Source organism: Macaca nemestrina, chromosome 4 (genome assembly GCF_043159975.1).
Source record: "Macaca nemestrina isolate mMacNem1 chromosome 4, mMacNem.hap1, whole genome shotgun sequence".
NCBI classification, from domain to species: domain Eukaryota; kingdom Metazoa; phylum Chordata; class Mammalia; order Primates; family Cercopithecidae; genus Macaca; species Macaca nemestrina.
The window spans coordinates 28,613,555-28,637,369 of record NC_092128.1 but is presented as its reverse complement, the minus strand read 5'-3'; the positions used below and the strand labels follow the sequence as shown (position 1 = coordinate 28,637,369).

Genomic DNA, 23,815 nt, shown 5'->3' with positions numbered 1-23,815 from the left:
GGTAAAGTCAGTGTCTTAAATGGAAAAGCAAGTGGGCAGTTGTATGTTTTCACACAAGTGGTGTTAAGTAATAAGAAATGGAGGTAGGGGTACATTTTTGGAAAGTGAAGTCTTTATAAAGAAGACAGGATTTTCTGAAATGTTTGAAGGAGGGGGCTTAGCAAGCAGGGATGAAGAAAAGGCATTTAGGATCTTATCTATGGTCTGGAAAAAGCTTATAGGTACAAAAATATTAGATATTGGGGCAGTTAAAAAGTTATTTGGGGGATAGGCGAGGAGAGGAAAGAACAGGCTCAGATATAAAGACCATATATGACAGGTTGGGTAATAAGACTTCCATCTGCTCAGTCTTGACTTTAAATTCCATCCATTCATCCATCCACACATGTAGTGACTGTCAATACATGTTGACATTACATGTAAAGGTATAAGCTTATGTGCCGGACACTTGGATAAAAAGATGACTGAGACATGACCTCTGTCTCTAGGAGCTGTCTAGGAGTTAAGTAAGCGTGTGAGGCTGTGTGTGTGCGATCTATCTATGACATTACAACTCAGTGCCATAGATCCTTTAAGTTTTAAGAGAGTGCCATGTGAAGGTGCAGGATTAACCAACAGCCTGGGAAAACTGTAAAAAATGTTAAACGACACAGTAGTTTAATTGGCTCTCAAAAGATGCAAAAGAGCTTTGGGCAAGCAGAGGAAGATGTACAAACAAGCAAAAGGAAAGAGGCCAGAAAGTCCATGGGGCAGTTGGAAACAGTAGGAGGCAAGCTAATGCCTAGGTGCTGAGAAGAGAATTTGTTTCGGAATAAATTGTAAAATACCTTGTATTTCAAATGATTTTCCAACAGGCTCTGGTGAGCTGAGGCAGTCAAGAGATTGAAAGGTTAGGGATAAGCTAGACAAGATGTGCCTAATTTAAGCCACTAGTGGGGACTATGAAGAATGGGTCTGAATTCAGAGAGCAGATGGATTCAACAGAATCCGCTGAAAACAGATGATGGCAGTGGGTTGCCCCATACAGGCAAGAATGAACCTACCAAGTCTGCAGACTCAATTTCAATGCTATTAGGGGTTGAGGAAAGAACAAGTGTGCTTTAATAAAGACAGGATTTTCTTCAGGGAGAAGGGGAAAGAAAGAAAGAAGTGAAAGTTAACACAAGGCCAGAATAGGTCAGGTGAGGCATTTTTTTTTTTAAACAATGAAAGAGATACAGGATATGGTAGGGGAAAGGTCATGATTAAGTTAGAATGAAGAGTCAGGAGAGACATTAAGCAAATAGCTAATAGCAACCCAGTGTGGTTCCAATTAAGCAGAGAGGCTACAGCAAACGAGGAAGAATAAAGAGACAACATCAGGTATGAGGGTAGATCACAGACTGGGCACAGGGGCTGGGTTTTATGTGGAGGTAAAGACAGAAGACACTTACATGTAAGGACCTGATACAGAGAAAGATATTAAGGAAGTAAATACGAATGATGTTAGTAGAGATAATGTTCCTGAAATCTTGCTGGGAATTTTTTACTTAAATGGTTTGACTGATACAATGAGAGGTTACAGGGATCCGAGGAAGTCCAGGTAGTAATCTATCGAAGCCGCTACAGAGGATGACGAAATGGGGCGAGGAGGCGGGGCGGGGGGGGTGCTTTCCATGGCAAGAAAATACTGAATGCACTGCCATAATGTAAAGATAAGAGTTACACAAACAAAGGAAGACAAACACCAAAGGGAATCAGGAAAGAATGCCCTGAAGATCTGCATTAAAACTGGTCTCTGAAATTAGGCTTGTCTTGTGAGGATTCACTGAAAATGACAGTCAACCATTAAGGAGATTTGTATGAAAAGAACCCAGCGGTGCCTGTACAGGTCCCAGCTACTCGGGAGGCTGAGGCAGGAGAATGGCATGAACCCAGGAGGCGGAGCTTGCAGTGAGCTGAGATCGCACCACTGCACTCCAGCCTGGGCGACAGAGTGAGACTCTGGCTCAAAAAAAAAAAAAAAAAAAAAAGAAAGAAAGAAAAGAACCCAGTGAATTATAGAAAAGATGGATGCTGGCAGCTAAGGCAGGAGAGGGATATGTGAGTTGGGCCAGGGTACAGAACACGCAGTGTGGCAAAGGGCAGAGTGGAAAAGGTGGGAGGGAGCTGCCAGGTCTCAACCACCTAGGGGAGACCATGAAAAAGTAAGAGACACTTATGAGGCATTTCCAGAAAGCTTTGTTAGAAAAATAATTAAAGAAAAGGGTATGTCACTAGGGCAAAAGATTAGAAAGAGGGCAAAAGAGATGGATCTGTACAGGCTAACTGCAGCAGGCTATGCAGGTCTGGACTGAACTGAGAAGGAATGGGTGCAGTATAGCATGTAGGACATCGAGGAAAGTTGGGCAGTGAGTGTCAAAATAAGCAATACACACCTACCTGGAAAATCGTGTTGAGTCTGTGGGAATGCTGTACAAATGGTGGGAGGGTTTTTCTCTAGGACAAATTCAGAAAGGGAAGGAGGAATGGTACTAGGAAAGCAACATTAGAGTTGTCCTCAGATGAAAAGGAGTTAGTCACTAAGGAATGACACACATCAATGGGAAGGTAAGACAGCATTGTGGGGCCAAAAGTCATAAGAGAGTAAGAAATAAGAGACTGAAAGCAAAAGAAAGAAAATATTACATAAGGAAGGGCCAACTGGCAGAGGAGGTGTGGAATAAAGATTTAGAATGGGGTATCCTTTCTAGGTCTAAATAGTTGACTGCATGGGAAATACACAGAAAGGGTAAGGAGCAAGGAATTCAGTAGGAGGAAGCAATAGACTAGCTCTTGAAGCTTTTGAGGGAATGGCTAATTAAAGGACTTGCTTGACAGGAAAGTTATTAACTGGTGAATGCTGATAAAAAGCTATAGATGGGCCGGGTACGGTGGCTCACGCCTGTAATCCCAGCATTTTGGGAGGCTGAGGCGGGTGGATCACCTGAGGTTGGGAGTTCAAGACCAGCCTGGCCAACAGTGTGAAACACTGTCTCTACTGAATTAAAAAAAAAAAAAAATACAAAATTAGCCAGGTGTGGTGGCGCATGCCTGTAATCCCAGCTACTTGGGAGGCTGAGGTAGGAGAATCACTTGAACCCAGGAGGCGGAGGTTGCAGTGAGCCGAGATCGCGCCACTGCACTCCAGCCTGGGCAACGAGCAAAATTATGTATCAAAAAAAAAAAAAAAAGTTATAGATGGCAACTTTAGAAATATTAGGCTTGATTTATTAAGAGTGTGTGAACAGGCAGTTTGTCCAGAGAATGGATTACTGCTACTAGATGGGGAATGGGTGATTATGAAGAGTGAAGTTTTTAAAAAAGTCTATATCTATTTCTGTAGAGAGATGGTAGGGCCGGGTGCAGTGGCTCAAGCTTCTAATTCCAGCATTTTGGGAGGCCAAGGCTGGCAGATCTCCTGAGGTCAGGAGTTTGAAACCAGCCTGGCCAAGATGATGAAACACTGTCTCTACTAAAAATACAAAAAGTAGCCGGGCGTAGTGGCACATGCCTGTAATCCTGGAGGTTTCAGTGAGCCAAAATCACGCCACTGCACTCTAACCTGAGTGACAGAGTGAGACTCTGTCTCAAAAAAAGAAAAGAGAGATGGCAAGTGAAAGGATGACTGACAGTTAAGATATTGTAAACTATTGCACAGTGTTCCAATGAAGTTGCCTAGTAAGTTACTCTGCTATGTGAGGATTGATTAAAAGTGATAGACATTTCCTAGGGAAACATGAATGAAAATATCACAGGGGAAGAGAAGATGGAGGCTGGAAGCTAAAAGACGAGAAGATGTAGGATTTAGGCTGGAGTATGGAATATAAAGTGTGGGTAGGGGCTGGGCACGGTGGCTCATGCCTGTAATCCTAGCACTTCGGAGGTCTGAGGCAGGTGGATCATTTGAGGTCAGGAGTTCAAGACCAGCCTGGCCAACATGGTGAACCCCCGTCTCTACCAAAAATGCAAAAAGTAGCCAGGCATGGTGGTAGGTGCCTGTGATCCCAGCTACTTGGGAGGCTGAGGCAGTAGAATCACTTGAGCCCGGGAGGTGGAGGTTGCAGTGTGCCGAGATCAGGCCACTGCACTCCAGCCTCGGTGACAAGAGTGAAATTCTGTCTCCAAAACAAAAAACAAAAAAAAAGTATGGGTAGGGAAGGGCATTAAAGAGGGCCAGAATGAGGAACACCAGAAGACGGCAGCGCTGCATATGCAGTAGAGATATGAGTTAAGAAGAAAAGAGAATGCACAGAGTAAGGAGATAAATAAGAACTGGTGTCCTGAGGAAGTGCCATCTGGGAATCTTTGCTTGAATGATGTTGGAAGCAGCAAGTGTGCCCAACAGAGTGGAAGGTCAAGGAGTTGAAATGGGATGGATTCTAGCCATAAGCAGTGGCAGGAACCCTATGAAGGTCTGGAATGAACTGAAAGTGCAAGTGTTCAGAGTGGTGTGGAGGTGACAAGGAAGAAAAGACTAAATCCATGAGAATGATACACAAGATTGTAGCTGAAAAAACAAGTGACTAAGTAACAGTTGTTTTTCTAGGGTCAACTGGGGAAAATAGTGGAAGAGCCTGCAGAAGAGATAGAGTCATTTGAAGATTGGCAGGTTTTGACAGGAGGGATACAGCCCCATAAATGTAAGATTAAATAAGGAGAGACTGGAAACTGTGTAAAGGGAGAACTATACAAAGAGTAGGTATGCATAGGTGGAGTGGCATGGACAGGTAAAATGAGAAAAGTGTTTCCCAGAATGGGAAATCTTGTAAACCCTTTAAATGTGGGTCTATTTCGTCAAATGTCGGCTCTTAATTGCAGACTTTGAAAAGTAGTAGATAAAATGGGAAGAAGAGGTGCTTGAAAAGTAATGGGAAGCTTCTGTGAGAAGTTTAATTAGAAGGATTAGAAGGAGGTGGATTAAGATGAGCCCTAACAGGGCAGCACTTAAAGACACCAGGATAGATCTTTGAGTAGTTTGTAGAATGGATGACTAATATTGGGAGAGGAGTGGCTGGAGATTACATTGGAAACCCATCTAAAGGGTAAAACTTCTTTGTTTCCAGGTACAGATGGTAGATGAAATTATACTCTATATAATTAAGATAAGGGAGGGCAAATCACCAAAGGGGAAAAACAAATGAATATCATGAAAGTGCTGTATTAAATAAAGTTACTCTTAGAAGTTACTCTGTCATGTGAAGATTTTCTACAGATGAGAGGCAGATACTAGAGAGAATCTGGCTAGGAAGTGCCATTCAGGAGGAGACGGAGTCCATCTGAATGAAATATAGATGGCAGTTAAAAGAAGGGAGGCTGAAGATAAGGTAGCGTACATCTTTAGGGCAAGACAGGTAACAGAGGAAAAAGGAATAGGAGAAAACATAGTTGCCTCCAGATGAAACGGTCATTTGAAGAATGGCAGGACTGACTGGCGAGATAGTCCCGTATTTGGGCCAGAAGACATGAAGAGGAGTTAAAGCTAAGGGGAGCATTATATAAACTAGATAACAATTCTGAAAAGGTGGCATGGTAATAAGAAAGACCACAGCGCCATCAAGATGCCCGGAGAATCCTGCCAGATCTCAGAATGGGCCTAACTGGCCAAATATAGTAGGTATAAGGCCAGATTGCAGTGACTAGCATATGGGAGAGAAGGAAAGACCTGAATAGGAATGAGTCAGTAGACTTGCTCTTGATGCCTTAGTGGAAGATTTTTAAAGGGCTTGGTTGAGGGAGAAGTTGAGAGCAGTGCTCCTTAGAATGTGTTACATGGCACTATCTAGGAATCTGTTAGAAATTTGAATTCTTCTCCCCTCCCCCAGACCTAGTCAGTCAGAAACTCAGGGTACATTAATCTGTTCTCACATTGCTATAAAGAAATACCCGGGACTGGGTAACTTATAAAGAAAAGCTGTCTGATTGGCTCAAGGTTCCACAGGCTGTACAGGAAGCATGGCTTAAGAAGCCTCAGGAAACTCACAATCATGGCAGCAGGTGAATGGTGGGGAGCCAGCACTTCACAGGAGAAAGACAGAGATGGGAGGAGGTACCACACACTTAAAACAATCAGATCGTGTGAGAACTCTATCACAAGAACAGCGCCAAGGGGATGGTGCTAAACCATCTATGAGAAACTGGCCTCATGATCCAATCACCTCCCACCAGGCCCTACCTCCAACACTGGGGATGACAATTCGACATGAGATTTGAGTGGGGACACAGATCCAAACCACATCATGGGGTAAGGCCCTGCAGCTTGTCTTAACCAGCTGCAGTTGGAGAACCACTGCTTTAGACAAGGCAGGCTAGGAACAATTCTGATAAAAAGCCTCTTCGAGCAACTGTCGTGTTAGGGTTAGCTGAAAATTAGAAGAAGCAACTGAAGAGATTTGAATGAAAGGACAGGAGAGACGGAAAGAATGGAGGTGATGGAGGATACAAAAGGGAAGGGATAAATGAATGAGGCTGGAGGCTGCACTTGCAGCACAGTAAGTGGGCTAGTGAGGAAGGGCACTGAAGCGTGACGGGATGAGGAATACTGGGACAGGGAGAGTGGCAACTCTGGTAGAGTGATTTTACGTTAATCCAGTCACAGCCACTCAAGAAGACAGAGGAAGGAGAGAATGTGGCTAGGTAAGAATTGAGGTTATGAGGGGTCACTGTTCAGGAAGCTTTGGACCTCAGATCCAGTGTGCAGTCTGAACAGTGAGTGTTGAGTGTGAGGGGTCTGTTTATCCAAAAGACAGTACTGAATCTATGGAAATGACATACACAGAGTCTCTGAATGAAGGAGGGATGCTGAATATAGTTTTAATAAGGCAAAATAAAAAGGTGTACAATAGTGAAGTTAAAATTGCTTCCAGACGAGAAGGCATCACTTAGTATTGACCAAAAAAAGTGTCAATGATACTAATTGGAGGTATTTGGCACCATACTTGTGCGAAAGGTCATGATGGAAAAGAAAGAAGCCAGGTTAGATGCTATCTAAGGGGAAGGGAAGGCTTATCTGAAGAGTAGAAAACTGGTTTTGAATGAGGGAGAGAGTGGGGATATGAGGGGAGGAAACCTCAAAAAGAATATGTATCCATCACTATGAAAGGTTAGGCTATACAGGGGAAGCCTCCAAAGGGAAATTTGGAGAAACGTTCTGAGAGGGACATTAAGGATGTACTCAAAAATTAAGAATGTTAGGACTTGCCAAAAGTGAGAGAAGCAACTGAGGAGACTTGTATGCAAAAATCGCAAAGAAGGAGAGAACAAAAGATGGAGGCTGGATGCTAAATAGGGTGAGAGGACATGTGAATGAGGTAGGGGGCAGAACATGCAGTGTAGAAAAACAACAGATACGGAAGGGCATTAAAGAGGGCTAAATGGGAACATTAGGAAATGAGAGTTGGGAATTTGTCAGAGTTGTGTATTAAGAAGAAGACAGTAAGATAAGAAGGTGGCACAGTAAGAACACGGGTATCAGGTTTTGCTGTCCAGGAAGCTTTGCTGGAAAAACGTTAGAAGTAATGTGTTTGGTCAGTATGGTGAGAGGTGAGAGAGGCTAAGTGGGATGGGCATAAAGGGCAGGCCAGTGGCAAGAATCCTAGGAAAGTGTAGGCAGATCTGAAAGCACAGGCAAATGCAATGGAGAATGTGGCAAGGGCAGAGGGCAGTGTGCTGAGCAGCGAGTGCCCAAGGGGAGGGGAGTATCCAGAAGAACCCATGGAGTCCCTAAGAATGACACACAGGTGATAGCTGAAAGAAGGAGGGACGTAGAAGAATCAGCAGCATGATTGTCTGGGGCAAAATAAGGAAGAAAGGAATGGAAGAAGAAAGTGAAGAGTTCCTGCGGATGTGAGGGGATGACTGGAGGAATGGCAGATATTGACTGGTGGGTAAAGGAACCATTTTTGGACCAAGGTTACGATGGAATAAGAAGGAAGAGAGAGCTGGCTGAGTAAAGGACCATTGTATAAAATAGACAAAAGTTAAGAGTAGATGGAGTGGCAACTAGGCAGATCAGTTGTGTTTTTAAAAGGGGAAACTGCTAAGATCTCAAAATGGGCCCAAGTGGTCAAATTGGGTGGGAAGGCCCAATGGTAATGAATGGTGCATCTAACAGAGCTTTGGGGACCCAGGCAGGAATGGGAATTAGTAGATTAGCTCTTGATGCTGTAGGTAGAAATTTTTGGTTAAAAACTTGGTTAATAAGAAAGTTTAAGGGAGTCTTATTAAGATGTATTATCCTAAAAAGGCACTGCTAGCAACCTTTAAATACATGGGTATTGACCATTTAGGGAGGGTAGGTGAGTAGTTTGTCTGTAGAGGAAATTAATTGTATTTCTTGAGGACTGGTAGGGAATCATGAGGGAAGTAAACCTCAAGAGTATAATGCTATATCTGTTGCTATGATAATTTAATGCTAGTAGCCAAAATGGGTAAGATATGATAGAGCATAATAGAAGAAGAAGAAAGGGGTTTTCATCTAAGTAATGGGAGCACTGTTAATTAGAGCAGGGTTCTGAGTGGTCAAGTTGCAAAAAGACAAATAAGAACTGTAATGGAGAAATCTGTCAAATCTCAGAAGGGGTCTAATGGGTGAAATGTGTGTTGTTGAAGATTGCAATGAGTGGTGTAGATGGTGAAGAGCAGCGAAGGCCTGAATACGAGCAGGAGTCAGAAAACAGACTAGCTCTTCAAGTCTTGATGGGAATTTTTTTTTCTATTAAGAACGCATACATATACATTTATACAGCACTGCAAACACAGCACTACGTATTATTTATGGATACGTAGTAAAATTATGAAAATAGGCATGAGGATAAGTATCAGATTCATGTAGTGATTTTCTCTTGGAAAGGAGAGAGGTAAATGATTTTGGGGAGTGATACCGAGGAAGTCTCAACTATATGTGCAATATTTCTTTAAAAAAGATCTGAAGCAAATACAACACCAAGATAGGAAGAAGTGGGTGTATTAATTTTGGGGGAATGAAAAGTTTTAATTAAAGGGCTTGGTTGATAGAAAGGTTAGGGGGGAAGATCAGGGAGAATCTTGATTCAAAGCTACTGACAGTACCTGAAAGACACTGGTTTGACAGAGCAACTGGAAAGCATGGGTGGGTGCTTTATTTGGTGAGAAGGTGATCTGTATTTGGTGTGGAGCAGGTGGATGGCATTGAGGGAGTATACCTCAAGAGTATACCTTGAGAGAAGGGTGTATCCATCACTGTGATTATCGATGGAAGCTGATGTTAATATATATGACAGTGCAAATAAAGGAAATTAGGAAGAACTTGCTGAAGTATGTTAAGATTTGCTCAGAAAAGAAATATTATGTTAGAACTGGCTGTAAGAGCAACTATTAATATATGTATAAAAAAAGAGTGAGCAGCCTGGGCACAGTGGCTCATGCCTGTAATCCCAACACTCTGGGATGCCGAGGGGGGCGGATCACCTCAGGTCAGGAGTTTGAGACCAGCTGGCCAACATGGAGAAACCCCATCTCTACTAAAAATACAAAAAAATTAGCTGGGCATGGTGGCACATGCCTGTAATCCCAGCTACTCGGGAGGCTGAGGCAGGAGAATTGCTTGAACCCCAGAGGTGGAGGTTGCAGTGAGCCAAGATGGCACCACTGCACTCCAGCCTGGGCAACAGAGTAAGACTCTGTCTCAAAAAAAAAAAAAAAAAAAAAAAAAAAGTAGAGAAGGAAAAACTTGAGAAAAACTGAAGCTAAAATTAAGGAAGGAGAAGGCATGGTTTAGGTTAGGGTGCTGAGCATGCAATGCAATTTTGCAAAATGTTAAACAGGGAAGGGTATAAGGAGGGCCAGGATGAGGAGCACCGAGAATCAGAATTACAAGTTCAGTGGAGTTGTACGTTAAGCTAGATACCAACCATGGGAGAAAAGAGGGGAGTGAGAACATAGCAAATAAGAATTGGAGTATACGTTGCTGCCCAGAAAGCTGTGTTGGAAAAAGATTTGAAGCAGTTGGTGGAGTCAACAGAATGGGAGGTTAGAGAATGATTAATGCGATGGACTTAAAATGGGTCAGAGCAGGGATCCCAGGACGTCCAGACTGAATGGAGGGTGAGAAGAGATTAAGTACCAAGTGAGAAATAAGGAAGATGGAAGATGGTTAAATAGTGCTGAATATCAAGAGTGTACATAACATCCAAAAGAGATGGTTATATCCACTAAATGATATAGCTGAATGAAGAAGGAATGCTGGAGAAAATGTAAGGAGTTTGCAGCCAAAGGAGAAAGAGAAAAAGGAGAAAAGGAGTAGAAGGGAAATGTTCAGGTTGTTTGTAAATGGAAAGACATTATTTGAATAGTCACAGATAATAATAGGAAAAATGGCTGTTGCTCTATACTTAAGCCAAAGCTCATGATAGAAAAAATAAACAGAGGATAGCAAGTCAATAAATGGGACGTTGTATGAATTAGAAAGCAGTTTTGAGTAGGTGGAAAAACAAGAAAACAGATCAAGTATAAATTAAAGAAACAGAACTGTCAGATCGTAGAAGAACCAAATACAGAATGAGAAAAGATCAGAAGTCTAAAAAAGAACAGAAGTTGGATACGCTGGCACTTGAAGTCGTAGTGGGAAATTTACTTCTTAAGTGACTGCTTGCTAGGGAAGGTTAGAAGGAGATGAATTAAGATAAATCCTGATAAGAAGCCATTGGTGGAAACCTTAAAAACATGAGGATTGTCAGGTATAGGTCGGGATTTTCTTTGCAGAACAAATGAATGTTATTGGTTGAGGACTGGTTGGGAATCATGATAAGGTTAACATCCAGAGAATAATACAGCATTCATTTATTCTAGAGTCAGTGGGTAAATGATTTGTAGAATATTTACGATATGGCAGGGCAGATATTCAAAGGGAGTTATGAAAGGACATAGCAGTAAATATGATGTTAAATTGGTCAAGAAGTTAAGAAATAATGTTAGGATTCGCTGAAAGTTAAGAGAAGCAACTGAGAAGACTTGTATATATAAAAAAGAAGAAAGGAAAAGGGAGAGGAGAAGATGCTTGGTTGGAGAAAAAAAAAAGTATGAATTAGTCTGGGTTTGGAATATGCAAGGTATGAAACAGGAAATATTATTGAGACCAGAATGAGGAATTCAGATATCACCAGCTATCTGTTCATACAGCCTAAATACTTGTTAATATGAAAAGATTTACATTATATATACATCTCACCAAGTACTTAGAAAATCTGGCGCAGTGAGTTAGCATTCTTGTGCTAACAAAAACTTTTAGCTTGCACCCAAGCCTGCTTGAGATGGCATATTTTTGCTGTGGCTCTTGTGCCGATAGGCTTATTCCCTATGCTGAAGGATGTTAAATGTGTTGTGCAGTATTCCTGTCATCTTCCCCATAATATGAGTGGGGCAATTCAAGCAGCTCATCAGGTGGTAAGTCAGTATTTCCAAAAAACTTCTTGTTTATATATTTTATTTAAAATTGTAATGCATTTGTTATTTATACTGAAAACATTCCATTGTTCCTTGCAGTATAAAAGGCAAATGCAATTATAGTCTTTATTATAGTATGAGACCATTTTGTACTACACACAAACATGTCTGCTAATGAACTGATGATATGTTAAATAATTAGGTCATTATCCTTTAAAATGGCATATATTATAAGAAATACTTAAAAGTTTTTTTTTTTTAATCATAGTGTTTTAGTGATGATTGAGAAAATAGGTTGAGTTGTTTTAAGGGAGATGGATAAGAGCTTTATCAAATTTAAGATAATGCAATATAATTGTTTGCTACCAAAAATTATTATTCAAGCACACAGGATAATGAAAATTGCTTTTACTTAAAAAGTTGAGTCAAGAAGACAACGGTGTAGGTAGTTTTTAAAGGGAGAAAGAAAGGGATGAGATAAAATAACTAAAAATTGGACATAAGAGAGACAGTGTCCAGGAAAGTACATTTGCATTAAAAAGTGCAATTGACAGAAAGATTAGCGACACATTCAGTAAAGTGTACATAAAACAAGGCAAGCGGCAGGGATCCTATCAAGGAACAAACAGAGAACCAAAGCAGTTCAGCACAGTATGCTGGAAAGAAGAAATTCTGAAAGGGATGGAGCAGTGAATGGAGAAGAGAAGGAGGTGCTTGACAGCAAGATCTTAGTGAATGCAGAGGAGTGACACACAGTGGATGGGTGGATAACAATGTGCTCTTCCAAGGCAGAAAAAGAAAAACAACAAAATAAAGGGAAAAGGCATTTAAAATTTACCTTAGGATGGGAAAAGTCATGCGAGGATAACATACTAAAAAACAAGATTTGCTACTATAATCGTATCATATGGAATAAGGAAGAAAACACCTGATGGACACTAAAAAGAGCACTGCATGGATTTGGCAACATTTCAGAGTAACTTAAGTAAACACAGGGAAAATCCACTTCACAATAAGGAGACCCAGAAACAATGAGGTCAGAAGAACAAGAGCATACATTAAGAAAAGTTATAAGATTAAAGATGGACCAAAGATACAGAAGGGAAAAAGGGTGAGGTAGAAAAGAAGCAAGTCAGAAGACAACTATATGCATCTGAATAGAATATTAGAAAAAGGCAAAAAAAAAAAAAAAAAAAAAAAGGTGGCGAGGCACGGTACATTGAGTAGTACACTTAAATCTGATTCCAAAAAGGAGGAAAGAAGTTCAGAAATGAGTAAAGAGGAACCGAGCTGAGACGGGAAAGGGAACCAGGAAATGGAATTGAAGGGGGCACATCCACATCTAGAAAGGGCTGCTCACTGCACCAGAAAGACAGTGGTGAACAAATTATGGGTGGCACAGGGGCTTCAAAGTGTCAAAGAAGAGAAAAAGAGGTGCAGAACAGATTGCCAAATGAGCTTCCAGGTAGGAAGGTAGGACTAAGAAAGTCTTTAAGAAAATCCAAAAATGAGATGAAAACATCCTGAATAATAATGAAAAGATAGGAAAGATGCATGGATTAACAGTATGAATGAAGGTAACGAAAATACTATAGTACAGCAAAAAGAATGCATGATGGGGATAAGAGGAGCAGGGAGTAACTGGAGGCAGTCCTAAAGGTGGAATCTTGCCACCTGTGTCACAGTATGTAAACCTCAAGGATAGAAAATATTAAAATAAGAACAGAAAATATTGTACGGGTATGGAAGCTATCAGGCTGATATGAAGGGGGTTTAGAGTACAGGTCGCTTTCATGTACTGAAGGGTAAAAGTTTCAATGTAGATCTTTAAGAGAAATCCTTTTCAAGAGTCAGAGGGTGACTGTGGAGTAGAGAAACAAGGGGAGGGAAAAATGGGGTGGAAGGATGCCAGAGGAAGAAAAGAAAGTATGCAAAAGAAAGTGCTTCCATGGGAAGACTACCAGGTTAGTTAGCATACGAAAAACATGAAAAATGCAAAGTAATAAGTATAAAAAGCACATGAAAGAAGTAGCAAAAAAATGAACAAACAAAAACTGGTAGAAAGGGGGCATTCTGGCGCTTCAAAACAATGATCTTCAATAGTAAATGCAAGCACAAGAAGGCTCCAGGCATAAAATGGGAGTCAGGGAGTCAGGTGGCCAGGGAGTCAAGGTGGCCGTCCACATCAGTGATTCTTATCTGGGGTGGGGGGTGGGTTTCACCCGAGGGAGGGCTGGGGGCATGGACCCCCAGGCAGGCCTATCCAATCATCTGAGGGGTGAGCAGTGTTCAGCTCAGAAAAAGTAAGGGGGAAAAAAAAGCAATCTCTAAAAGGAACACAGACAATAGCAGAAGAGGAAACCAAGCCCAAAAGATGCTTCTGATAGGCCGCCTTGGGGTCCTGCATCCTCGGGTGAGAATCACTGGTGGACGCGGGAGGATGGAGAGCTGGCAGACATGTGGAGCGCGAGGGGAAGACGCACGTGCAGCGGGGCTGATGGAGGCATCAGGGTTAAGACTGTCAGGTGTGGGAACACAGTTCCCGACAGACCAGGACAAGGATGACAGCGAGCAAATGGATGTAGCCGAAAAGGCACCGGGACCATGGTGGTGGAGCTGGGGTTTCCAACGCCTCGGTCCCAGACTCGAGGACTCAGGTGGAGAAGTGAGGCCCAGAGAAGGGCCCAGTGACACAGAGGACATGGGCTGTGTGGGTGAGAGCAGAGAATCTGTTGTCACGGGGAGGGAAGGTGCAAAGGGGAATGGAGACAGCGTGGAAGGAGAGCAGTTTGAAGACATGGGTGCTAAGGAGGGAGGAGGCGGGAGGAGGTTGGGACTGACAGGAGCATCCAGGAGCAGAGGAGCTGGGTCTCAGGCAGGGCAGGAGAGTCAGGTTGAGACTGGGTGTGTTTGTACCAGTGGGACGGGGGGGATGAGGGTGGGCAGGTGGAGTAGGGACAGGAGTAAGCGCTGATGACAAAACTGCTGTGGTGACAGGAAGAGGGTAGGAAATTCACAGGCCCATGTTCCCCAGAGTGTTTTCACAAGAATGTGAAAGAAAGGATGCAAAGGGAACTGAGAAGGTTTTGGGGAGTCAGGGTTGTGGGGTGTTGGAAGGTACCCATAGCCTGGGCCACTGGGATGTGGACACTGATAGCTGGGCAGGGCAGGTGGATTCAGTGCAGTATGTGTGATGTAGAGATGACTGCATCTGGCAGAGCAGTGGGTGCGGGGCCAGGTCAAGAAGGGAGGAGGCACCTGAGAACACGACTTAGGCCAGTGGGAGAATCACAGATTGTGCTGAGAGAACGCAGGAGGGTGCAGGTGGGACGGTACCGTGCTATGCAGTAGAGGAGGAAAGCAGGAGAAACGACCAACCTGGGCCCCAGGGGCTCACTGCTGGGACATGAGGGGATGAGGCTGCAACACATGGGAGAGGAGGACAGGGGAGAGGTGTTCCCTAAAGGGCAAGAAGAATGAGTCGGAGCAGGCAATGGAGCCCAGCAGCAACGAGAGGAGAGCTTGTTGAGAGCAGGAGAGATGCACTGCAGTAAAGGAGGCACGCCAGGCACCAAGAGGGAGGGAGCAGATGCAGAGAATCCAGGGACTTTACCCCAGATGGGGCAAAGTGTGTGACACAGTTCATGGATGACAAAGCATAGTGTGGGTAAGACAAGCAAGGAATGAAGGACAGGTGGGAGGAGGCCAAGGGAGAAGCAGGGCATAGAAGTGCTGTCCCCTTGGAAACACAGGGGACTACATGTCAATGAAGGATGTGGTAAGATGACAAAAGGTCAGGTGGATTGAGTTGGACAGAGGAAAGGACTGTGTCCAACATGGTGGAACAGACAAGGTAGGATGGTTTCAGACAGCAGATGGACTCAGTATAGCATGCTGGGGATAAACAGGCTGTGGCAATGGCGGCAGCAGTGAGGGCAGGGAAGGAAGGACTGGATGCCGAAGACGAAGTAGAGGGTGTCTGGAAGACAACAGTGGGAGAAAATGTGTGGATGAGTGATGCAAGGTTTTAATGTGAATCCTGAGGAGAAAAAGAGAGACGTGGTAGTGCGGCATCCACATGAGGTGGCGTATGGGATGCATGTTGGGTCAAGTAAGTGAATAGGAAAAGAAAGAGACTGGAAGAATGTAACAGGAGACAACCTCACAAATGTGGGGGTGATGAATGCTGGTCAAGGGGCCAAGGTGGAAAGGTGAAGGGGAATGCAGAGTTCTCAAACTGGGGCATTGACAGATCTCATGGTAGAGAAGTTGGTTTCATGACTGTCATCAAGGCCAGGCTGTAGGATCAGAGCAGAGACCAGAGCCCAGGAATATGCAGGTCCACAGGAGAATGTGGGGGATGGGCACAAATGACTCTGGTTAAATGAAGGAAATAGCATCACAGCATGGTAAGGTGGCACTGGGCATGGTAACCTCAGGGACTTGGCAATGGACTCATGTGGTTTGAGTCTACTGTGTGGGTAGAAAGATGCTTGCAAATAGTGGAGGACTAGTGAGGAACCAATGCAGAGGAAGCAATTCAGAATGATCACTGAATCTGAGCTTCTGCTGTCAAGGAAGGCTAAAAGGACAGAGGTGCAGCTTACAGCTGAAAGTATGTACATAGACATGAAATAAAGTAGGCAAGGGAGAGTCTCAAACACAGTGGGTCTTGTAGTTGTACTGGGAGTTTAGATCAGTATCAGATGGGTACACAGGACAGAGTATGGCTGAGGACTGGAGAGAGCTAGGGTGTTTGGTGCTGGAGTGTGGACTTCATTTATGGAAAACTTCATCTAGAGGAAACGAGGAAAAGCAGAGGAGGACAGAGAGTGGGACCTATGTAAGAAGGTCTTAAATTCTACACATGGGTGTTGTGAAGGTAGTGCAACCAAGAGGGAAAGAAGAAATGAGTGATCTGGACAGCCTGAACGGGTAACGAAAGGGTAGATATGATGGGCAGGGATGCATCGGCTCACTGGGGCCACATCTGAGGTAAATGGAAATAAAGGAATTGAGAAAGGAGGAAGAGAAGGAAGTGGCGGGACTGGCTGTGGAGTTTTGTGGGAGCCTTCCTGATGGAACAGAAAAAAAGAGGAGGAGAAAGGGCTGGAGTGGAAGAGGGGAGGGATAAGGCAGCCTATGGGAAGGCGCTGGCCTGAATCAGTGGAAGACCTGGAGGAGCAACAGAAAATAGTTCTTGAAGAGAAGGTGGGATAGAGAGAGGATGGAAAAGTTTGAGCGGTGAGGAGAGCGGGTCAAAGTAGTGAAAACATCTGTATGGAGAAGAGATGACCGAGTCAGATGAAGCGACAGGCCCTGGGTGATTGAGAGAAATATGGGCCACAGACAGGCAGGTACCTCCCCTTGGCCAAGGAAGCAAAGAGAAGAAATGTGTCACAAGGGGAAAGGCTGCAAGAAAGAATGCGGATGTGGGACGATGAGGCAGCACAACAGGGGAGTCACCTACAGAAGACAGGATGGAGGGGCCCCCAGGGAAGGATGGAGGGCAGAGAGTGTGTGGAAGGGAGCTGGGCAGGACAGCCACAGGCAGGACAGCCACAGGTGGAGTGAAGTGAAGGGGCAGGTCCCAGAGTAGGAACAAAGGAATCTGGAGTGCTCAGAGCAGCCTGCAAGGTTCGGCATGGGGAACGGAAAGCGTAAAAGGGTTGGACAGCAATAGACAGGAAGGAATGGCTGTTCTTAAAGCCTTGAACTTTGTTGCAAAGGTGTGAATCTTGGGCCAGGCTCTTTACTACGGATCCGGCGGGGAAGGGTGGGTGGTGGGGATGGGGTTCGGGGTGGGGTTTGGGTCTGGGGTGGGGATGGGGTTTGGGTGGGGGTTGGGTGGGGGTTGGGTGGGTTGGGAGCAGTGGGATTGCGGGTGGGGAGATGGGTGGGGGTGGGAATGGGGGTGGGGGGAGGCAAACCAAACTCTAGCATTTGAAAAACCATCTTACTTAAGTGAGCTGGTGGACTATTACATGTTGACTACTGGGGGTGATGGATACTGGCTGGAAAAGGCCTCTGAATTCAGTAGAGTAGCTTCAGACAGGGTGGAAGTTCAAAGTGAAGAGATGGTTTTTGGGAAACAAGCAGGTACATGAGACACAAGGAGGGAAGTCCCTGCAGGACTACCCTGTTAAGGATCTGCAAATAGGTGGAGTGATTAGGGAAACAGGCAAACAGTAAGCCCCTGGAAAGACCGGATGGAGTCCAAAGATACCGATATAACACCTGACAGTCATATGGGTAGGTACGGCCACAAGTGTGTCTGTAGGGATTTTAAAGAACAAATCTCTCAAATAGAGTGGATTTTGAGACATGTTTGTTTCAGTGAGTAGACAGGGAGGAGAACAAGGTGATTTCAAGCAGAGAGTGCCTGGCATACGTGGGGGTGAGGGAGGGAAATGCTAAGGTCTTTGAGTAGGAAGTGTAACTAAAACTACCAAGTAATAAATGCTGGAAATGACAGAGGAAAGGCCAGGGAGTCACAGTGGCCGTCCACATCAGTGATTCTTATCTGGGGTGGGGGGTGGGTTTCACCCGAGGGAGGGCTGGGGGCATGGACCCCCAGGCAGGCCTATCCAATCATCTTGAGGGGTGAGCAGTGTTCAGCTCAGAAAAAGTAAGGGGAAAAAAAAAGCAATCTCTAAAAGGAACACAGACAATAGCAAAGAGGAAACCGAGCCCAAAAGATGCTTCTGATAGGCCGCCTTGGGGTCCTGCATCCTCGGGTGAGAATCACTGGTGGACGCGGGAGGATGGAGAGCTGGCAGACATGTGGAGCGCGAGGGGAAGACGCATGTGCAGCAGGGCTGATGGAGGCATCAGGGTCAAGACTGTCAGGTGTGGGAACACAGTTCCCGACAGACCAGGACAAGGATGACAGCGAGCAAATGGATGTAGCCGAAAAGGCACCGGGACCATGGTGGTGGAGCTGGGGTTTCCAACGCCTCGGTCCCAGACTGGAGGACTCAGGTGGAGGAGTGAGGCCCAGAGAAGGGCCCAGTGACACAGAGGACGTGGGCTGTGTGGGTGAGAGCAGAGAATCTGTTGTCACGGGGAGGGAAGGTGCAAAGGGGAATGGAGACAGCGTGGAAGGAGAGCAGTTTGAAGACATGGGTGCTAAGGAGGGAGGAGGCGGGAGGAGGTTGGGACTGACAGGAGCACCCAGGAGCAGAGGAGCTGGGTCTCAGGCAGGGCAGGAGAGTCAGGTTGAGACTGGGTGCGTTTGTACCAGTGGGACGGGGGGTTGAGGGTGGGCAGGTGGAGTAGGGACAGGAGTAAGCGCTGATGACAAAACTGCTGTGGTGACAGGAAGAGGGTAGGAAATTCACAGGCCCATGTTCCCCAGAGTGTTTTCACAAGAATGTGAAAGAAAGGATGCAAAGGGAACTGAGAAGGTTTTGGGGAGTCAGGGTTGTGGGGTGTTGGAAGGTACCCATAGCCTGGGCCACTGGGATGTGGACACTGATAGCTGGGCAGGGCAGGTGGATTCAGTGCAGTATGTGTGATGCAGAGATGACTGCATCTGGCGGAGCAGTGGGTGCGGGGCCAGGTCAAGAAGGGAGGAGGCACCTGAGAACACGACTTAGGCCAGTGGGAGAATCACAGATTGTGCTGAGAGAACGCAGGAGGGTGCAGGTGGGACGGTACCGTGCTATGCAGTAGAGGAGGAAAGCAGGAGAAACGACCAACCTGGGCCCCAGGGGCTCACTGCTGGGACATGAGGGGATGAGGCTGCAACACATGGGAGAGGAGGACAGGGGAGAGGTGTTCCCTAAAGGGCAAGAAGAATGAGTCGGAGCAGGCAATGGAGCCCAGCAGCAATGAGAGGAGAGCTTGTTGAGAGCAGGAGAGATGCACTGCAGTAAAGGAGGCACGCCAGGCACCAAGAGGGAGGGAGCAGATGCAGAGAATCCAGGGACTTTACCCCAGATGGGGCAAAGTGTGTGACACAGTTCATGGATGACAAAGCACAGTGTGGGTAAGACAAGCAAGGAATGAAGGACAGGTGGGAGGATGGCAATAGACAAGGAGGATTAGAAGATGCTGGCACCTTGGAAAAGCTGGGGACCACAGTGTCAATGAAGGGCACAGGAAATGATGGAAGGCCAGGTGGATTGACTTTGAGACAGGAAACAACTGTCTCCAGCACAGTAGAACCAAAAATGTAGGATGGTTAAGGGTGACTTAAGATAACAGATGGATCCAATGCAGCACACTGTGGATAAAAAGGATGGCAATGTTGGCAGCAAGGGCAGGGCAGGAAGGGAGCTGACATCAAGGAAATGACTGCAGAGTGCAGTCATTGACTTAGAAGTGGCAGAGGAGGGAGTGGAAGCTGAAGATGAAGCTGAGGGTCTCTGGAAAATAACAGTAGGGGGATGTGCAGTACATCTTAACTAGAAAAACAGAAACTGCTGTCAAGTCCTCAAGGCATGATGTCAGACTCAAGATGGGTCCAGGGAGTTGATGGACATAAAAAAGGACAGAAGGTGCATGATAGGGGAGAATCTCATGAATTTGAGGGCCTCAACATTGGTAAAGGGGCTGAGTGAATAGAGGGGAGGCAGAATTCAGAGTCTCAAACTGGGATGTGGGCACATCTCAGGACACGGTGATGGTATGCCTGGTATTAAGACCAGACCACAGAGGCAGAATGAAGCAATAGCTCCGGCAGCCTTTAGGAGAAAGTGGGTTAAGGGCCAAAGTGACTGGTTAAACAAAGGAAGGTGGTCAGCACTGCACATTAATATGGCACCTGCGTAAAAACCACAGACAGGTAACCTTAGGGACTTCACAGTGGACTCAAGCAGACGGATCCCAGATTGTAGGTAGAAGTGTGTTTGCAAAGGCCAGAGGAGCTGTTAGGAAACAATGCGAAGGAGACAATTTGCAACAATCACTGCATCCACGTTTGTGCTGTTTAAGCATGGCTGAAAGGATGGAGGTATAGCTTGTAATGCAAAATATACGCAGAGGTTCATAGTGAAGCTGAGGAGGAAGGCCTTCAAAAGTTAAGTGGGAGATGTTTAGGTCAGTAGCAAATGGGCCCAGCGGGACAGAGTATGCCGAGTTTGGAGAGGGTCAGGGTGTTGGGTGCTGGGATGAGGGCTTCATGTTTGGAAGACTCAAGGTAGAGAGTAAGAGAGGAGGAAAGGTAGAACAGGATGGAGGGCAGGACTTGTGTAAGAAGAAGTCTTAAACTGTAAACATGGGTATAGTGAAGGTAGTGTGGCCAAGAGGAAATGGTGGATCCAGATGGGCTCGATGGGTAGCAGATGGGCAGGCACAATGGCAGGGGTGCATCAGCTCACTGGGGCCATATCCGAGGTAAATGGAAATAATGGAGGTGAGGAAATGAGGAAGAGAAGGAAGTGGCGGGACTGGCTGTGGAGTTTTGTGGGAACCTTCTTGATGGAATAGAAAGAGGAGGAGAAAAGGCTGGAGTGGAAGAGGGTAAGGAAAAGGCAGACTAAGGGAAGGCGCTGGCCTGAATCAGTGGAAGACCTGGAGGAGCAACAGAAAATAGTTCTTGAAGAGGAGGTGGGATAGAGAGAGGATGGAAAAGTTTGAGCGGTGAGGAGAGCAGGTCAAAGTAGTGAAAACATCTGTATGGAGAAGAGATGACCGAGTCAGATGAAGCGACAGGCCCTGGGTGATTGAGAGGAATATGGGCCACAGACAGGCAGGTACCTCCCCTTGGCCAAGGAAGCAAAGAGAAGAAATGTGTCACAAGGGGAAAGGCTGCAAGAAAGAATGTGGATGTGGGACGATGAGGCAGCACAACAGGGGAGTCACCTACAGAAGACAGGATGGAGGGGCCCCCAGGGAAGGATGGAGGGCAGAGAGCGTGTGGAAGGGAGCTGGGCAGACAGCCACAGGCAGGACAGCCACAGGTGGAGTGAGGTGAAGGGGCAGGTCCCAGAGTAGGAACAAAGGAATCTGGAGTGCTCAGAGCAGCCTGCAAGGTTCGGCATGGGGAACGGAAAGCGTAAAAGGGTTGGACAGCAATAGACAGGAAGGAATGGCTGTTCTTAAAGCCTTGAACTTTGTTGCAAAGGTGTGAATCTTGGGCCAGGCTCTTTACTACGGATCCGGCGGGGAAGGGTGGGTGGTGGGGATGGGGTTCGGGGTGGGGTTTGGGTCTGGGGTGGGGATGGGGTTTGGGTGGGGGTTGCATGGGTGGGCAGGGTTGGGAATGGTGGGAGTGGGGCAGGGCATGGGGAGAGGGAATCGGGGGGGGGGTGGGGGGTGGGGGTGGGGGGTGGGGTATGTTGAGCCAAGCTGCCAGCATTGAGAACACCACTGTATTTAACTGATAGATTATATATGTTTAGGGTTGAGGGTGATGAATTCAGGCTAGGGAAGACCCTGAATCCAGGGAAAAAAGAAGAGAGTAGCCTCAGGTAAGGTGCAAGGTCAAGGTAAGGGGCTGGATTCTTACAAACAAAAAGGATTATGTGGATCAAAAGGGAAGTCTCTTGGAGGGTGGCACCTTACCACAGATCTAAAATAAAAGTGGTGATTAAGGAAAAGGGACAATAGTCAATACTCAGAAGAACAGGTGGAGGCCAAAGGTAAGGACAGAGTACCTGAGAGTCCTATCAGGTGGCACGGAGGGGCACGAAGGGTGGGGTGGGAGGCATTGAAACAACTCTCACATGGCGTGGGCTTCGACCTATGTTGTATTTCAGAGAGAAAGGAAGGAAGGGAATGGGGCAGTTCCACGTGGAGAGTGCCAGGCCTATTTGAGAGGGGCAGAGGAGGAAATGCTGAGATCTTTGATTAAGAAGTTAAAGGGAAGCACTAGAATGCTCCAGGCCTGAAACTGTAGAGACTGAAGTATAGGGAACCAAGGTGGCTGCAGGGAGTCGAGGTGGCCAGGGAGTCACAGTGGCCGTCCACATCAGTGATTCTTATCTGGGGTGGGGGGTGGGTTTCACCCGAGGGAGGGCTGGGGGCATGGACCCCCAGGCAGGCCTATCCAATCATCTGAGGGGTGAGCAGTGTTCAGCTCAGAAAAAGTAAGGGGGGTAAAAAAGCAATCTCTAAAAGGAACACAGACAATAGCAAAAGAGGAAACCGAGCCCCAAAGATGCTTCTGATAGGCCGCCTTGGGGTCCTGCATCCTCGGGTGAGAATCACTGGTGGACGCGGGAGGATGGAGAGCCGGCAGACATGTGGACTGCGAGGGGAAGACGCGTGTGCAGCGGGGCTGATGGAGGCATCAGGGTCAAGAAGGTCAGGTGTGGGAACACAGTTCCCGACAGACCAGGACAAGGATGACAGCGAGCAAATGGATGTAGCCGAAAAGGCACCGGGACCATGGTGGTGGAGCTGGGGTTTCCAACGCCTCGGTCCCAGACTCGAGGACTCAGGTGGAGGAGTGAGGCCCAGAGAAGGGCCCAGTGACTCAGAGGACGTGGGCTGTGCGGGTGAGAGCAGAGAGCAGGGGATCTGTTGTCACGGGGAGAGAAGGTGCAAAGGGGAATGGAGATAGCGTGGAAGGAGAGCGTCTTGAAGACATGGATGCTAAGGAGGGAGGAGGCGGGAGGAGGGTGGAACTGACAGGAGCACCCAGGAGGAGCGGAGGAGCCGGGTCTCAGGCAGGGCAGGAGAGTCAGGTTGAGACTGGGTGTGTTTGTGTGCATGTGGGGAGGAGAGTAGGGGGAGATAAGAGTGAGTACTGACGACAGAACTGCTGTGGTGACAGGAAGAAGTTAGGGGATTCAGAGGCAGAGGCTCCCCAGAGTGTTTTCACATGGTGTGAGAGAAAGGGGTGTGAAAAGAATCGGGAAGGCTTCTTGAGTCAGGGTTGTGGGGTGCTGGAAAAGTCCCTTAGCCTGGGCCACTGGGACGTGAGCATGGACAGCAGAGCAGGTGAATTTGGTGCAATATGTGGGATGCAGAGATGATTGCATCTGGCAGAGCAGTGGGTGAAGGGCCAGGTCAAGAAGGGAGGATGCACCTGAGAACACGAATTAGGCCAGTGGGAGAATCACAGGTGGTGCTGAGAGAACGCAGGAGGGTGCAGGTGGGACAGTGCCGTGCTATGCAGTAGAGGAGGAAAGCAGGAGAAACGACCAACCTGGGCCTGGGAGCTGGGAGAGCAGAGGTGAGTTTGCAGCACGTGGAAAAGCAGGACAGAGGAGAGTTGTTTCCCAATGGGCAGGAAGAATGAGTTGGAGCAGCTTATGGAGCCGACCAACTTAGAGAGGTGAGCTTGTTGAGAGGATCAGGGAATGTGTTCCAGCAAAGGAGGATTTGTATCAAAATCCTTGGTTTTGCTGTTCAGGAGTGGCAGAAATGAATGGAGGTATAGCTTGTGAAGCAAAATATTCACAAGGAGAAAGAAGCCTGAAGCTCC

At 46.4% G+C, this 23,815-nt stretch overlaps 1 protein-coding gene across 4 annotated transcripts in view; it reads right to left on the bottom strand.

Annotated features, from left to right (window-relative positions):
• The window catches only part of LOC105471383 (COPI coat complex subunit gamma 2), a 162,328-nt gene that overhangs the window by 2,701 nt on the left and 135,812 nt on the right, over positions 1 to 23,815 (bottom strand). The window lies entirely within an intron of this gene.